At 38.2% G+C, this 12,373-nt stretch overlaps 1 protein-coding gene across 1 annotated transcript in view; it reads left to right on the forward strand.

Annotated features, from left to right (window-relative positions):
• The window catches only part of si:ch211-12e13.12 (paralemmin-2), a 47,652-nt gene that overhangs the window by 33,677 nt on the left and 1,602 nt on the right, over positions 1 to 12,373 (forward strand). The gene's annotated exons all lie outside the window — the stretch shown is intronic.

Genomic DNA, 12,373 nt, shown 5'->3' on the forward strand with positions numbered 1-12,373 from the left:
TAATTGTGCAATCATTCTGTCACTTATTTACAATGAAGCCATACATAACATTTTCTAATTTAATTTTGTAACTGGGATACCTCAAATCCAAAATATTTACATATAAAGTCTACCCAGCCAAATCCTGTAGGAAGAAGGGCAATAATGTGTTTTCCCTTGATAATTCACCAAACATTCTCTTTGTTCCAACTTTAAATCCTCGATCTCAGGAATCATTGCCAACACAGAATGTATGGCTCTTCGCTGATTGGCTGGTGGCCAAACTCCCTCTCCCCAGGTTGCGAACCGTCTAGTGCCTCCGCTCAATTTCATTTCTCACCAGCAACTAGGTCAGGAATCAGAATACACTAGACAGTTCGCAAGAACCCCGGAAGTTGTAGACTGTGCACCGGCTGATCAGCCAAGAGCTGTGAAGCCATGATGTCAAACTCAAGTGCCTGTCTGTGTCCCTTTTGTGGTACAACACAACAGAAAACAAAGCGGTGGAGATGGATGTAGATGAAGCCATACACTCTGTGTTGACAAAGATTCCCGAGATCGAGGATTTAAAGCCGGAACGTTTGGTGAATTTTATCAATGGGAAAGACGTTATTGACCTTCTTCCTGTGGGATTTGGCTCATTACATATGTCACGACCAAATAGTAGTGATTGGTTAAATAAAGCGAACAGTCGCACGAACGAATCCTAATGCTGTGAATCAGGCTATAGAAAGTCAGCAGAAGGGTATATACCACTCACAATTTTAAAATGAGTTTCCTTTGCTTTTGGTGCAATTGGGAATTTGAAAAGTTCAGATCTTAGTTTCTTAGTTTCCTTTATTGTGAAGAAATTGAGAATTGGATTTCGAGACATAATTGGAAATAATTGTTGGCTAAAAATGTACTGAGTTACATTATTTTGAAGCTTAGAATTAAGAAGATTGTGACCGTTTTCCATAAGTGACAGGAGAAAAGTCTGTATATTATTTTGATTAAAGTTAGAAGCCATTATTATAACACCTTGAGGTATTGCGTTCACTACCATATTGTATTGTGTTTTATCAGATATGCTGAATTTGGATCTAAAGTTGTCAAAAGATAAAACATGTCCTGTCTGGTCTAGCATATGTGTTACAGACCATATACCTTTTTCTAACCAATTCAGTAAATATATAAATTTGCGATGATGTAATACATTGTCAAGGTGTTCATTTTTATCAAATTATTTTATTATTCTTGACCCAGTTTTATTTTGTATTTCTCCAGCCATGTGCGTGTTGAGTTTTATTTCCTGTTGTAGTGATTGTTTGCCTCGCCATAATGTGTGTGTGCCATAAATGTTTCCTAAAATAAATTAAAAAAAATCTTGCATTTATTTCAATAATGCAGATTAATCTAAAGCAGATTAACCGTAAGTATAATTTTTAGTGCCAACTACTTTCCCAGGAAAATTATGAAGGAGAGTGGCAACCCCTGCTGACCTATTTGTGCCATGACATTGGTTTGACCAAAATGTTTCATCAGTATCGTTACTGTGCGTTTCTTGAGTGTAGCTTTCATTTTAATAGTCTTTCAAATCCCTAGCACTGACAGACACAGAGATCAAGTTGAATTGGTTGAAATCTAAGTAAGTACACTGAGCAATTTAATTGTAACTAAATAACATTTTTCCCATATTTTCCCTTTTCAAAATCTTTGTTAACAAATGAAGCAATGAAAATCATGCCTTTACAAATTTATAATAAACATAAAAAGAATCTCAGTGGTGTTCCATGGACTACATGCCCTATCTTGAATTTGTTATTTTTATTATTATATATATTTTTAAATTATTATTTTATTTTTCAAATAAAAAATGTGCAGTTGACCCTCAAACTAGAGGCCATATTGTGTGGTAAATGGCAGCATAGCACTCTGCAGTGAACGTCATGATGACCCAGCTGCTGGCGCAGTACACCTACCATGAAGTACACCTGTCGTACCATGAAGTACACCTGTCGTACCATGAAGTACACCTGTCGTACCATGAAGTACACCTGTCGTACCATGAAGTACACCTGTCGTACCACGAGGTACACTTTGCACACAGTCTGGCCCAGGCGCCTCGGGTAGCTCTCCCATTAGTATCGATACAGACTGACTGGAGTAGTCATCACTTCAAGTAACACTGAAGTCCATTTTCACTAAAGTTTAGAGATATTTCACTAACGTAACTCCTGTGAAAAGATACAGGCCATGGCAGAACTATAGCTATGCTGTGCTTGTCAGCAAAACTGTTAACTACTACCTTTATTGTTACTGCATAAAAATTAGAGCCAAAATAAAACCAAAAAAGATTGTACATGTGTGACACTAAATAAAATGTCCCACATTACCCTTTAAAAAAACCTACCTGAGAGGAAAATACTCAAAATGAAAAATCCACACAGCTTTCCACAGCGGAGCTTTTGGTATCACTTTGTGTACTGCACCTGTCTCTATTTTCCTTCAACTGACTCCACCTGCTTTCCTCTCTCTCTCCTCTCTTCTCTTTCACTCATACACAACAAATAGAGTAATACCAAATTATGTGCATTTTTGTCATTTCTTGATTCAGAGATTTAGTAATCCTAGAAGAAATGTCTGCTTTATCTGCAATTTTATGTTTATGCACCACATTAGGGAGGTGAGACAGCATATTATTATGGTTTATTATTACTATTATGTGAAACTTCAGAGCTGCACTGAGTAATTTTTCCTTAGCAAGTTCATTTAGGTTAATGGCACCAGAGCGACATTTAAAATGATGACGTTTAGGAACAGAGCAATAGAAAAAACGGGTTATGGTTCGGAAATTGGTTTGGGTTAGCACTGACTATAATAAACAAAATTTGTCACTTTTAACCCTTTTCTCAGCTTATACCATAAATTAAAATGTGTAACAGTCAAAATATAAATGTTTCAGGTTGTTCATAGCAACAGCAGATTACAGATTACAGTGGTGACCAGAGCTACATTATAACTTCCATCCCACTGGATCCGACGAGCACTCTTCAGATACATGTATGCTTTTTCTATTTACTTTACAATTTAAGTTCTGTTTTGATCACTCATAGTTTTAAATCAGTAAATAAAGTCAAAAATTGCCAGACCTGAGATTTTCACCCCCTTCATCGACCTCTTGCAGCAGCTCAGACACAAAGCTCTTAAGGTGAGACAGCTCCAGTACTTTCCATACCTCCTTATCAAAGAATTTGTTGCATGGATCCAGATTCATCCTCAAAGTGCCTGAGAACAGCACCGGGTCCTGCACAGAGATAGACAGGTCAGTTCAGGTGAAAGACCAAAACTAGCACGTGTGATATGATTGTGAGCCTGCCTCGAAGATCATGAAGCCTTATTGATAAAATGTCAACACCATGAATAAGGATCCGCACCTCTACCACTTCAATTATCCGGAAAAGACAGTTAGTGAGGCTTGATTTGCCAGCTCCCGTTTGGCCTACAACACCAATCTGAGTAGGAGATGAGAGAGAATATGTTATAATGCTTTTGGACAGTCTGCACCACAGTGGACCAATCCGCATACAGTGGAACAAATTAGAAGTATTTTACACGTCATGAATACATATTTTTATATTTTTAGCAGATATTTAACATCACAAATGTAAGAGCAAGAATGCATTTGAGAAAAAAATTGAAAATCTGATTAGAGCAACCAAATAATGATGATTGCCTGACTGTCAAAGATGAAAGGCAAAAGATGAGAGCTACATAATTTTTTTTTATTTTTTTATACTAAAGTCCTAAGAGTCATGACTAAAATAGCTGCCATCTGTTAGTTGATCATAACTTTTTTAGAGGTGCAATTTCCCTGGCTTTAATAATCACTTAATCACCAGTCATCTAATATGATGGTGGAATTTCCTGTCTAACTGTCCAGTTGCAGATTTTTTTGACCTGGTTTATGGGTAAAAATGGGTTTAATTGTGCGGCCTCTTCAAATGAAACAAAAACTGGCACAGACTTCAATGTCCCCTCAAAACAAAAGTAAATTATTTTGTCAAAACAGTGCTTTAGAAAGAGCCTTTAATGTCAAGTGGCATGATTGTGGTCAAGTGAAAGGAATTTGGTCTTCTGCATTTTGCCCTGACGAAGATCATCTTGCTGGTCGAAGCGTGTTGGCATCCCTTCATGCAATAAAGGACTTTTAATCTATTCTATAATACTTCAGTCTACTCAGATTTGTACCTTGCCCACTTTTACAGTTTCCAGTAAGGGCAACTCTCTTTTTAATACCTGGAGTTGTGTTTGATTTCATGTTTAACACACAAATCCTGTGTATTTAGACTGTGTTCTTCTCTCAAACAGAAAAGACTCTGTTCCACCTTGTGATGGCATGTGGAAAGACAGGAAGTGCTCCATACACCTTTACTTAAATCATTTGGATGATTTCAGTCACGGAATTGCCTGTCTCTACTGAACAAAAGGTTGAAAGGACCTTGAGAACTACTACAAGTTGGAACGGAGGATTGTGAGCTTTGGAGATGTAGACAGCCTAATAATGCAGCATTACTCAAACTGTGTGAATGAAACAAAACACAACTTCAGGTGTATTTTAATAGGTAACAACATTCTAGCATGGCTTAAAACAGGGGTGTCCAAACTTTTCTCATCAAGGGTCACATATCTAAACACAGACAAAGCAGAGGGCTGATCGAGGGCCGTAGACTGGTGCCTCCGCTCAATTTAATTTCTCTCCAGTGACTAGGTCAGGAATTGAAATACAATAGACAGTTTGCAAGAACCACAGAAGTGCGAGTTCGGGCACCAGCCAATCAGCGAAGAACCATATATTCTGCCTTGTCAACAATTCCCGAGATCAAGGATTTAAAGAATAAAGAGAATATTTGGTGAATTTTATCCAGGGGAAAGACGTTATTGCCCTTCTTCCTATGGGATTTGGGAAAAGTTTAATATACCAGTTAGCCCCATTAGTGGCGCATTACATACGTCACAACCAAGTAGCAGCGATTGGTTAAATGATAAAAAGTACCTGCTAACCGTCGAGCGAATGAAATCTAAGGCTGCGAGGTCAGACAGTTTGAACAAAGTGAAACGAAGTAAAACTGGCTGATGAATCAGGCTATAAAACCACACACTAAATATAAAATTTTAGCCTTATCAAAGTAGATTTTCAAAAAACTTGCAGTAAAAAGTTAATTTTTAATTGATGCCATGTAATTTGGGCCAATTCACCTGTAAGCCTGAGGGAAAAGAAAAATTTGTCCGAGGGCTGCATTTGGCACACGGGCCATAGTTTGGACATGCTTGGCTTAAAGCTAAAGAGTCTAAAGAGTAAAACACTAATGAAACAAAAACAGAGGCACTTGATCGCTCTAACTACAATTAGGTATATTATATGTGCTGTTTGGTGACATCTAGTGGTCACACTGGATACTAACATTTAAAAGTTAACCCAGACCACACCCTAATTATAATAACCAAATAAAAACCAGAAGGTAAAAGATTAAATAGCACCATTAATAAAAAGTGAATTTGAACATGTATTTCAAAAGATAAGCATCAGAGAGGGTTGTTTCAGGTTAAAATTTTAAATGGGAATCCTGAGACTCAAGTTGAAAATGAATAATAAATACATATCATTTGCTTATTCCATAGTCTCATAAGTTCTATTAGCCGTAACTAACATCTGCAGCTGGTAATGAGAGCAGTGAGTGAATCCTAATGTGACTCCAATCATCGGACCGTCCCGTGACCTAGCCCCCTCCCTCCCTCTCGCTCCAACCCTCTCTCTTTCTTTCTCTCTCTCTCTCTCTCTCTCCTCTGCTTTTTTCTTATTCCACCTTTTTGAGACAGAAGCAAAAAGAACATGGTCACCAGAAACACTTTATGACGAGTAATGTGATCAACGTTACTACCAATCTGGGGAAAACATCTCCTGGCACTACATAAGGTAAGAATAGGTAGTAGTATTAGTAGTATTGTGGTTGACTTGTGTCTTTGTTTGAGAGGGGTATCATTAGATTATAGTTTTGAAAAGTTATTGTTTCATTGGTCATAAAAAAACAACAACACTTGGTATGATGCATGATGTATGAGTAGACAGTTACAAATGTTTATATAGTTTATTATATTATAGTTTTTTATTATCCAGAAATGCGTTGCAGTGAATGCCAAAAAAGAACGTTTAAGGTGGACAGAGACAGACTTGAGGTTGGGGGTTCAGTACACTGATGTTACAATTAAAGCTGCTTTACTTAACTTTTCTGGTATGGGGTCCGTTATCTACTTTTCCCCAAAAAGATGTAAACTGCTTTTTCTCCATAGTTCCCAATATGATATTTAACTGTGAGCAGAGTAAACTCTCTGCAGATCTGATATGTAAGTTGGCCCAGTGTCGTTGCATGCTCGTCTCCATGCAGATCAAAAAGTTTAATGTGATATTGTGAAATATTTTAGGCATACTTTAATAGCTTAGTCCCACATCAACAGCGTGCATCTGATTTCTCGTTGTCCTTCATATGTATTTTCATCTTTTGTTGCTGGGACAGGAGTGGTCGCCTCTAACACGTACATCAGTCTCCATTATTAATTTATACAGTCCCGATTCTGTCAGGCTTTCAACTCAGTCAAGTGGAAGAGGGTCAGTCTGCTACCAGGCGTGCTGCATATCAAATGGGCACAGACATTCAGGGCACAAATCTTACTTACATTTGTGTGTTTGGAAAGCTGATATAGTCTCTTAGAAAACTGCATTTATATATTATATGTGCAACTGCAAGGTAGTTAGGTCTTATAACATAGTTCTGTTTAATCTAGGTTTAATCCTGTTTTAGTCCTGCTCCAAATCAGAAAGTCCTTCATTCTGTCCTCATTTAGTTCTAGATAATTACACCTTTTCAGATCTGACACAAGCTGAAAATGTTTAAAGGTTCACTACGCAACTTTTGAAATGGAGAGTCCACCACTTGCTTGGCTTTGAATGTTCCACAAAATATAGAATTAAACTTGTTTATCTCAATGGGCACGAGCAAGTAATAGGTCAGAGAAAGAAAGAGAGAGAAAGAGTGGACTTGTTGGTGTGCTTTGGATCATTGTCCTGCTGCAGAACCCAAGTGCACTTCAGCTTGAGGTCACAAACTGATGGCCAGACACTCTCCTTCAGGATTTGTCGGTAGAGAGCAGAGTTCATGGTTCCTTCAATCACAGCAAGTCGTCCAGGTCCTGAAGCAGCAAAGCAGCCCCAAACCATGACACTACCACCACCATGTTTCACTGTTTTTATCAAATGCTGTGTTCATTTTATGCCAGATGTAACTTCCAAAAAGTTCAACTTTTGATTCATCAGTCCACAGAAAATTTTCCATAAAGCTTTGGGGATCATCAAGATTTTGTTTTTTGGCAAAAGTGAGACAAGCCTTTATGTTCTTCTTTTATGTTTTCTTTTATACCTTGGAACTGCATGCCATTTTTGCCTAGTTTCTTTCTTATACTTGAGTCATGAACACTGAACTTTACTGAGGCAAGTAAGGCCTGCAGTTGTGTAGATATTGTTTTGGATTCCTTTGTGACCTCTTGGATCAGTTGTCGCTGCACCCTTGGGGTAATTTTTGTTCATCACTGTACTATGCTCCATTTGTGGATAATTCACTGGAGTCCCAAAGATTTAGAAATGGCTTTGTAACTTTTTCCAGACTGAGACATGTCAATTACTTTTTCTTCTCATCTGCGCTTGAATTTCTTTGGATCGTGACATGGTGTCTTGGGTTCAATATGGCCTACTTCACCTTGTCAGACTGGTTCTATTTAAGTGATCTCTTGATTTGAAATGTCTGGCAGCATCAGGCCTGGGTGTGGCTATGAAATAGAACTCAGCTTTCCACAATAATATGATTAATCACAGTTACCTCATCATTTAACAAGGGGGGCAATTACTTTTTCACACAGGATCATGTAGGTTTGGATAGTATTTTTCTCTTAACAAATAAAATCATCACACAAATACTGCATTTTATGTTTACTTGGATTATCTTTGTTTAATATTTCAATTTGCTTGATGATCCAAAACAGTTAAGTGTGACACACATGCAAAAAGGTAAGAAATCAGAAAGGGGACAAATACTTTTTCACAGCACTGTACATAATACTCAGCAGTCACGAATTCACAAATAAATAATACTTAATTTTCAAGGTAAAGCATTTCATTGATTAAACAAGTATGAATCCATACAATGTTTTCATATAAGAATTATTACATCAGTTGTAATGGCATTGAATGTACAGTGCGTGAATGAGGAACAATACCAACTGTTACATGGTCCTTTAACTTCTTGGGTTCTCTTTAAAGACAATAAAGTAAAGTGCATTTACCTTGTTGACATGTTTCGGCTGCAAGCCATCTTCAGAACTGTCGGTGGTGTTGGTGGTGACGTGTCTTATTTCAGCTGTTGTTACTTTCTGTAGGCGTGGTCAGTCTGATGGACCTGGCAGGTCATTCAGACTGACCACGCCTGCCATCGCCCGGTGTTCTCTGGAGGAGGTGTCCCAGGTGTGTGAAAGGAGGAACACTCCGTCATCACAGTTAGCGCTGTCATTGCCTCGTTTCCTGATTTCGATGGCCTCCCTGATACAGCTTTGAACTTGTTGTTTTCTGATCCAATGACCAGTGCTCTGTCTCAATCCAGAATGTGCTTATTTCTGGTGAGTCTCCCTGATGTTTCCTTTCCTTTAGGTGTTCCTTTTTTGGATGTGATATGACCGGCCCATTTCCCCTACATATGATTTATTGCATGATTTGCATTGGATTTCGTATATGGTGTTGCATTTTTGTTCTTGTGGGATTTTATCTTTGGGGTGTACTAGCAGTTGGCGGAGTTTTGTGAATGGTTTGACTATGGTGCTTATGTTGTGTCTATGTAGATGACATCCTGGAAAAAATACAATCAAGGTAAATACACTTTACTGCTTTTAAAAGAACCCAAGAAGTTAAAGTACATAAGAAGACAAAATGAACGTCTTCCATCCATCCACTACACACACTAAATGTCACTGATTTCTAGTTTGATCCTTCAGAACCTGTCTCTGTGTAGTTTTTTTCTGCTGAAGTCTGCCCCTGTTTTTAGTTTTCTTTTTAGCTCTCTCTGTATCTGTGACGAGAGCACATGGGTTCCTCCTGGGATTTGAAGTTATTTTCTGCATCCTTGAAGAGACTTTTTTTTTTTTTAATTCAGAAATTTTCAACCACAAAATGACATGTTCCAAACTACACAGCACGTGCCACATTAGCCGCTCCAGTTAAAACAATAAGCGCTGAATAATTGAACGGTCTAAATGCAGTGTGTAGTGTATCACTGTGCATATAAGAATTGAGTTAAATAGAAGGAAGAAGCGTAACTATGTGTAATACTTACATTGACATTTGCATTGAGCTGGGGCTGACACAGATATTGAGGTCTGGTCTGCACTGATGTATTGATGTTTTTAGGTTAGTTATAGTCTGGATGTGGTTCTGATTTCTCCTGGTTTAGTTTTGACTCAGTTTTGGAATTAGAGCAATGTCATAAAATGTCATGCAATGTCATTTTCTAGAACCATTTAACTCATGATAGACTTAAAAATTGCTAATAGTTTGCGTTTACTATTTAAGTTATATCTTAATTATTATTATTATATATTTTTTTTTTTTCACCAGTAGATGTCAGATATCAAACCTGCCCCCCGTCCCTTCACCTGGCCTTTCTTTAGGCTCACCTGTGCTCTCTGATCTTCTGTCAGGCCAAAGCTGGCACACTATCAGACTGCAGTAATGTAGATAGCATTTAGTGGTGTTATGTGAGAATACAACAGGGCTGGGTCGGCCGATCTACATGTGGCATGAGCGAGTGGGTCTACGTTGAAATCTTGTGGTAACTACTGACTAAACCAATAATTAACAATTACATTAACATAACTAATCATAAAGGAAAAGAACCAACAACGCCACCTGGGAGTTGGCCCAGGACCAGCTCATATAAAAGGCACATTTTCACTGTTGAAAAGTAAAAAAGTATATTAGTATAGTATAGTATAGTATAGTAGTCAAAAATACACAGGTTATTTATACATTTTCCGTAAATTTGTTCATTGTGACAGTAATGTTTCCAGGTGTTAGGACAATTCGGTGGTTTGTTCGTAAATCCAGTCCGAGCTCAAGTCTCTGGAAAAACCGGTACACTAGCTAGGTTGGCGCCACCTAGTGCCTCCGCTCAATTTCATTTCTCTCCAGCAACTAGATCAGGAATCAAAATACACTTGACAGTTTGCCAAAACCCCGGAAGTGTGAGTTCGGACACCAGCCAATCAGCGAAGAGCCATATATTCAGTGATGGCAACGATTCCCGAGATCAAGGATTTAAAGCCGGAACAAAGAGAATGTTTGGTGAAGGGGAAAGACATTATTGCCCTTCTTCCTACGGGATTTGGGAAAAACTTTATATCCCCAATTAGCTCTGTTAACGGTGCAAAAAAGTACCTGCCTACCGTAGAGTGAACGAATCCTAACAATGCAAGGTCAGACGGTTTCAACAAAGTGAAACCGTCTAATGAATCAGGAAACCGGTACACAGAAATGGCAAGTAAAGGCAAGGCGGCGACAGTGCACTCAACTCCATGACTCAAGATCTCTAAAGTAAAATGCATTTAGTTGTTGGACGAGTGCGGTGAAGGATCTAGGATTCTGACTCAGAATTCTTGCTCAGTCTACTTTTTTTGCAGCTGAGTTCGGAGTCGCACCGTCCCAAGAAAAGGGGCGTGTTGCATGTGTTGCTAGGCAACTTCCTCAGAAAACCGACTCGGAAGGATAATCAAAAGCAGGGTAAGAGCGTGAGGTCAGAGGGCGAGGGGAAGGAAAGGGAGTACTTTTATAGATTGAATGATGTCACAGCTAACCAGTAGTTAGACTGCAACCAAGTGGCAGAGCCCGCCTGCAGACTATACTGTCACATACAGAAGGCAGCTTTAAAGTTAATATAAGTTTTAATTCTTCCCACTCCTTTTCGAGAAATGTGCTTTTCTGTTGTTTACAATGTATATGTAGTATGTATCATTCCCATATCGTTTAGCTCTTGGCACATATACAAATAAAAACCAATCAATCAGCATTCTGCTTTCAATCCTCTTTCATTATTACAGTTTCTAGCCTTTGCAAAGCCTCCACAGTCAGTGTTTAAAAGTGTTTAAAAGTGCACTATGTAACTGTTTGGTGCTTGTCTCTATGAAGATATTGTTGTTTTGCATATCTATCTTGTATTTATTCAATTATTGGTGTTTTAATTCTCAAAAAGATCTTGAAAGACATGCACAATTACCTCGAGTGGGCTTGCCTCTCAACAGGTCTTGCCTGTAACTTGGCCTGGTGGGGTCACCTGTTTGTCTGCATGGTGATAGATAAGTTAATCGCCATATTGTGTAACATTCCAGGCAAAGCAATAACATCTCTGTAGAGTCAAATAATTTGCAAATATACAGCAATTATATTATGATCTTCTAAATTATATAACATCCCCATTTACCAATAACAACCCCAGCCCTGTACCTGTTATAGACTGTTTTTTATTGTTCATAGCTTTAATTAGTCCTAGTTAAGTTTCTGTCCTTACTTAAACAATAAAAAGATGAGGCAAGCATACAGTATATATCATAGAAATGTCCAGTATTCGTTCATACTGTGATAGCTATCCAAACAAAAATAAAGTACAGGTTTTCTCTTAGGGCTATGAGTGTGACCCAAAAAGCTAAATCTAACACAGTTTCCTCAGCAGAAAATGCATTGAGTTAGATCATGATAAAGCAAAAAAATTTCTGTCGACTATGGATTAAGGAGTCATATTTTCTGGAGGGACCTGCTATGTGCAACTTCTTCAGATTCTGTCAGCAATTTCAGTAATTCAGTATTTTTTGGGAGGAATGTTATTGTAAACCTTTTTGAAGTTGGCTTGTAGTGACATCTGCTGGTGAAGACAATGCCATATTCTCCCTTCTCTTCCGTGAGCTGGTATGGAAGCCCTGTGTTGACAAGATATACAAATATATTACAAAAAATACTGTGTTACAGAAGTAGAGTTTGAACTGCAACTAGTATTATTTATAGTACTGGGAATCTGTATGGTGTTAATCAGTGTGTGAAATACCCGTCAATATACAGGGGGGTCACCATCTCCAAATTGTTGACAAATACAGACTCAAATGTGAAAAAAGAAAAAGACATCACAGTGGATGCCACAGACAATCTAAACTGAACAGGTCCTATTCAATTGATTCCACTTATAAAATGAACTGCATTTAGCAAAGTGTGAGAAATGCTGCAGTCGGACGAGATCCAAACCAGAGTACTGAATCAGCGGGAGCAACTCTG

This window comes from Boleophthalmus pectinirostris, unplaced genomic scaffold (assembly GCF_026225935.1).
Source record: "Boleophthalmus pectinirostris isolate CB_2022bp ecotype Guang Dong unplaced genomic scaffold, ASM2622593v1 HiC_scaffold_4, whole genome shotgun sequence".
NCBI lineage: Eukaryota > Metazoa > Chordata > Actinopteri > Gobiiformes > Gobiidae > Boleophthalmus > Boleophthalmus pectinirostris.